Source organism: Globicephala melas, chromosome 4, assembly GCF_963455315.2.
Source record: "Globicephala melas chromosome 4, mGloMel1.2, whole genome shotgun sequence".
NCBI classification, from domain to species: Eukaryota; Metazoa; Chordata; class Mammalia; order Artiodactyla; family Delphinidae; genus Globicephala; species Globicephala melas.
The window spans coordinates 25,702,090-25,708,554 of record NC_083317.1 but is presented as its reverse complement, the minus strand read 5'-3'; positions in this window follow the sequence as shown (position 1 = coordinate 25,708,554).

The window sequence follows — 6,465 nt, the reverse complement described above, 5'->3', positions numbered from 1 at the left end:
CCTCTCTCTCTTTTCTCCTCCACATTTTGTTCATTCAGGCCTTGGGAAACCACACTGAGTAGACCGTTATTAATGTGGTGAAGGAAACTTACCTGGAAAGGGACCATGAATTATAGAAATGGGAGATGGTTTTATTTTGTACCTTTTTTGTAGAAGGCTTGACCAGGAAGTCAACTTGGATGTCTCATATGCTATAAACCAGAATGTCCTTATCTTCTTTTCAGTAATCTCAGAGCCCTAAATAATTACTAAAAAGAGACTCTGATGCAAGAAAAGAGACAAAGATACATTATAGAAATAATAAAAAAATCTTTGAGCACAAACTTCAGGCTTCTTAAATCTAATCAAATAAAACCTGGCGGAGTCAGAGACCTAAATACTGTTTATGAAAAAAATGTTTTGGGCTTGGGAATTTTGATATGACCTTGCTTTGTAGGTAGCTAAATTCATATAAATATGCCCCAGGATCGGGACTTCAAGAAGTTATCTGATTTAAATGTTTTTCTTGTGGCAGAAAAATGCTTTCGTCAATTAGTACAGATTGTTATTGATGTTTCCAAGAAATTTCACAACTTTTTTGACAGTATACTCCAGAGTTCCAATGTCAAGGCCAAGAATTTCTTTCTTATGCCTACTCAAGCTCTTGCCCTCACTCTAATTTTAGCACATTTCCTCTCATTATTTCCTTGATCAAGATGCAGAATAATTTGGTTGATTTTTTTACTTGCTATGACACTTCCCATGAAATCTCTCCCAGGCTTTTCTTTACCAGTTTAAACAACCTTGGTATCTTTACTCTTTTTTCCAAATAACTGCTTTTCATTTTCTTTTCCTCAGTGTATTTTACTTTTTTTGCTCTCCTTTAGCCCCTCTCAAATTTCTTCATATTCATTTTAAACTGCAAAGACAAACACTGGACACAGTATTCTATTAGGGTCAGGCCATTGCCAAGAAGAGGAAGGTTGCTTCCTGACTCCTGGCAAGTTGCATCCCTGTTAATACATCCTGGTATCCTACTACTTTTTTATTTTAGTCTTCCAATAACATTATCTTCAAAAGCACTTGTTCAGTGTCTATGTGCAGAGCCAGCTTGCAAAAGTATAGAAATTCAGATGTTCATCTGTTCCTGTCAGACTCTTGCTAGGAATAAACAAACACTCAGTGTTGAGAGCCAAAGGGATACAAATAAGGACGATTGTAAAACCAAAATTAAGATTTTCTCAGTGGAAGTTAGTGAGAAAGTTAGAGTCTAGGATGCTATTTCTGTCTAAACTTGCTGGAAATATAAGGAAAGAGCAGTACAACAAAGGCAGGTTTATTTAGCTCTGAACCTTTGGTTATAAGCTGGAAAATTCAGTCCACTCTCTGAATGTAGGGGAACTACATATGGGTCTTTTTTTTAAAATAAATTTTTAATTTATTTTTTACTTTTTTTGGCCACGCGGCGAGGCATGCGGGATCTTATTTCCCCGACCAGGGTTCGAACCCATGCCCCCTGCAGTGGAAGTGCAGAGTCTTAACTACTGGACTGCCAGGGAAGTCCCATATGGGTCTTTCACTGCCAAGCCTGAAGGTCCTTCCTTGGCCCAGAGTGGTTCAGTGTGTTCCTTCTGTTTTGGTGCAAGATTGGAGCATTTAACCTGAGTTCCTTGTCTTTTCTGGCTGACACTACTCTGTTCCATGGATGCTTTTTCTCTCCTTGAGTCTCTTAAACTTACTTTTTCTGTCTTGCCCATGAAGACAAAAATGCTTGCTCCTTCTATGTCAAGGATGCAATCACCCTTACTAAAAGGAAATAAAGAATTAGGAAGATTTTTTTAAAAAGCAGGGGGAAGGTACACAGTTTACAAAAATTGGCCTTTGAGATGAGAGCTATTGCTATAAAATATTTCTGCTGTCACCTTTTAGCCCTGGGTATAGGGTATCCCAAAACTATAGAATCTTTCTGATTTTACCCTCAGAAGTAATCAGGGCCAATTTATGAAAGAAAAATAGAGCAATGATGAATCCTTGGCTCAAGTGGAAAGTGCATGTATCTTTGAGGCTTCCCAGTCAACTTTACTTGGTTCACTAAGTTTTTGGTCTTATTTCCTCAGCATTTCTCAATGTCTGCATAGATGTTTGATAATGTGAGGACATAGTTTAAGGAAATCCTTTTTTTAAAACAGTGAGCCATTTGTAATTCAGAAAAGATCCTCAGGAGATTCTATACTCTTGAGTTTTGATGAAAATCATGGATTTTGATCATGAGTATTAACTTGAGAAAATTCTCTTTTATCATATGAAGATGAGGTAAATTAAAAAAAATGTGCAAAGAGTCATAGACTACAGTATTTATTACAATTAATAAAAAATCTGTTATTGTAAAGAATATAAGTTTAACTTACTCATAAAAAATTACCTCATTTTCCTCTTTTACTTTCCAAAGGTTAACAGTCCATGGTCTGAGTCAATTGGCATTTATAATTTAGAAAAAGTAAGTAGGTCTTATCAGGAAAGAGAAACAGAAAATTATTTTCCTACATCTCCAGATTTAGGACAGCTTGGATGTTATTTTAACATGGTAATTTCAATTTAAAAAAAGGTGATTCAGTGTTATAACAAATACACTCACTGTAGTCATAGTTAGAATTTTCAGGAAATTAAAATGGAATTACTACCCTTTAAAAGATAATAGTGGCTGTGCTCTAAAGTATTATCAAAAACTTCAGTGGTATCAGCACCGACATCATGGTTGGTGAACAGTGAGGAGTCGATAAGGGAATTGTTAACTATGCGGTGAAGAGTTGGCAGAGAAGCCCATCCTGTGTTGCATGATGTAGCAGGGTTGAATGTGCATATCTGGATCTCTGCTCTTCAAGATGCTCTTGTCAGATCCCTGCAGGTAATTCTTCATTTTAATCTACTCTTTGGTGGTTCAAAAACACAACTTACTCTGCTAATGCTGGCCTCGTTCTTCAACTAGAGAGGAGTTAGAATCTGAGAACTGATAGATCAGACTCCCTGGAACTGGAGGAGATATTAGAAAACAGGTAATCCGAAGAGTCCTTTTACATATAAGACCAGTTAAGATCAAAAAAGAACAAAGGCAGATTCCTTTTCCAGGGTCTCACCATAAAGTATCACAAAAAAAGGCCTGGGATTCTGGTCTATTGAGTCAAGGGCTTGTTTGACTCTACCAACTGACTCTAAAGTTTCACTCCTGTTTACTTTGTGATAAAATGTGAACACAGAGGACTAATGAAGAGTTTCAGTTGTATTTACAAGGAAAGTATTTCTATTAATACCCTGTTTTTCAGCACAAGTCTCACCTCTGAAAGCCTTCCTTAAATAACATTATGCCATCCTGATCACTCCCTTGAGCTTAGCCCCACCAGGATTTATATTAAATTTTTTTCTCATCACCACATTATTGCTTAGATGTTAGTAATTATTGCCAATTGTTTTAGCTATGCACAATTTATTTCCCTGAATGGAATTTAAGGTCACAAGAGCTGACCTTCCACTTGTCTTAGATCTCCCATTGTCTAAACCATGTTGAGTTCTGAAACAATGCAGAATATATTCAGAATGTATAAATTGCATACAGGATACACAAGTAAATTGAAAAAAAATATGTTACCACTTACCACTCTAAGATTGAAAAGCTAATAATTTCAAGTTGAAATTATCTATGTTATCAGTTTTCTTTATTGGTTATCTGAGGGTTGATTATCTATCTGTATATATATGGCCATATAAGTTGGTGAAATATTGATATATTTCTACACTGTTGGTAAAAAGCCACTACGTCCCCTCCACTCCATCCTCTCCATCCCTTCCCCTCAGGGATATCCTAGAGTTCTCTATGATACAGCAAACAAAGGGTTAATGCTGGCAACAGAGTCTTCCCAAGACCCTGCACAGCAGCACTGCTGGTATCTAAGCTTATTGGATTTAGAATATTGTGGGCAAGTTGACAAAACACTCTTATAGCTGGCCTGAATTTTTCTGTGTAAAAGCTGAAACTAATCACTGAATAAATAAATATTCCAGTTTCTCAGCCAATGCGATCTGTTAAGTTCTTCAGTTAAGTTTATGTTGGATGATAGATTAAATGGCTCCTCAAACAGCAATATGCCCACCATGTGATACTGCTTTCAAGGCTCTGTTGACTGCTCTGGCCAAGTTCAGTAACATTTTCTTAATATTTAAATCCCAGAAATATTTTTCAGTCTCCATCTTAACTTTTCTGAGACATGTGATACAATTGACTGCTCCCTGTTTTGAAACTTATTTTGGCATCTGCAAGGCCACTGTGTTTTGGTCTCCTTTCTCACCAACTGTTACTTTTCAGTCTACTTCACCAGATTCTCTTGTTCTGTTATCTCCTAAAACTTGGTGTGGTTCAGAATCTGTTCTTGGTCTTTTCCTTTTCTTAAAGGGTAATACACTGTTATCTCTTTGCATGACTTTAATCCATCCGGATGCACTGATGACTCCCCAGTCTGTATCTCTCCTTCAGCCTTCTCTTCTGTTTTATTCCTCCTGCTTTCCCCATTCACTTTCCCAAACCTGAATGCTTTTCTCTCCACACCTCCCACATCCAGTTAATCTTCAAGAAACAATATTTGTTTATATCTCTTAAGTTTGCACTTTCCTTTTTGCTGGGATTATTTCTCACTAGGATTAGTTCAGATTTTCATCTTTCATGTTTTATTTATGTATTATTTCAGTAACCTTCAAAATAAACTGCAAGTTATTTGCTTATATGGCTCTCTCCTTTACAAGATCATGAACTTCTGGGGTGCAAGGATTGTGCCTCTGTCATCCCTATCTTCCTAGTACCTAATAATATCTGTTACGTAGTAGGTGCTCTATAAATGCTTGTTGAGTGAACAGTACGCTATATCTGAATTCACCTTTTGGGGAAGTTCTTTTGCCTCTTTCCCTTTGCGTATGACTTCAGTGTCAGTGTAACCTGTTTTTTTTTACCATTTCTTATGTCTGAGAATTGAGCTTATTATCTTTGAAATGCCGATTGACCATATTGGTATCAGTTCAGCCAGAGCTACCTTAAAGCAAGTTTGGCGCGCAGTGAGCATCTTGTTGTAAATGACCAGCTTTGAAAGGTTCCTCTGTGAATCTAATCAATCTCTGTGAGTAGCGACATCTTGCACTGTTGCTTTCCAGGAAGCTGCCAGATGGCTCAAGAAAAGCATCCTTATTTAAAATCCTTTCAGAGGTGTCTGGGGAAAATGTTGTGGGCAAGTATTCAAACAAGATCAGTAAATGAAGTCGTGACTAGGGAAAGAATATCATTTAACTTACCTATCCCCAGCTGGTCCTTATGCTTGCTTCTGAGCAAAGAGAAGTCTGATTTACTGACTCATCACAGTCCTTAAACTGTGATTTTTAATTCCTAAGAGCCATCTCCAGTGAGCAGGCTACAAACACACCTCTTAACAAAACCTTTAAAATATGACTTAGGGATGGGATTATATTGCTACTATGGTTTTAGTTAAAGGAAGACAAATGGATGGTAACACATTGCTCCTCAAATATAAACAAGCTTCGGGTGATAAATTCTCAATATATGAGAGCTCATAAAAAGAGTGGACAACAGTGAATAGACTTATTTGAAGAAAAAAGGGCTCAGTGTTTGCTTCCCCTAAGGTTTTCATTGTTTTTTCTTCAATCTTTAATGTGACCACATCAAAAGAGCTGAAGATATTAAAAAGAATTGGAAGTAAGACAAATTCAATTCCATGAGTAGAAGTTTCTAGGACGTTTCCTGGTCCTGGGTAGATCAAATCACACCAATAAATTCAGCGTCTTCCACATGTGGAGCTGGATTACCCCAGAGATCAATGGTAAGTGTATAAGGACCTATTTTTAAGGGCGTGGAAAAGCAGAAATAACTTGCATTTTTCTCTATACTTTTCTCAAAAATGAGGAATGAAGAACATATCCTCTCTCAAAGGTGTAACCTAAACTTACCCTAAAAGCTTTATTTTTTTGTACTTTGAAGCACATAAGTAGCTAAAGCTTATTTTCTTCTTATAAATTGAACTTTTGTACTCCAGTGTGAAGAATTGAGAATATAATCAATTCTATTTCGTTGTGCTGGTTGAGCAGTCAGAGTTTTAATTTAGTCCCGTTTTTGATCTGAAAGCAGTTTTCTCATGAGCTGGTGGATTTGGGCAGTGATTCTGACACATGGATTCTCTTGAGTTCCCTTGTAGAGGTTTGTTGCAGATGGGCAAGCTGACCCTGAGGATTTGTCTGTTCTGTCTGGGCCGGGGTGGCTTACTGGCCATCTGTGAGTAATTATGCATAATATTGATACCTGGGCATGGGAGCTATTTTATTGCCAGATGTGATCATTAAAAGGAAACTTTCAGAAAAACTGGAGAGAAGCCCAGCTTATAAAGTAGTATTTTTTCCTTGAAATACAAAAGGTTTTGAGAAAATAAATTGCATTAT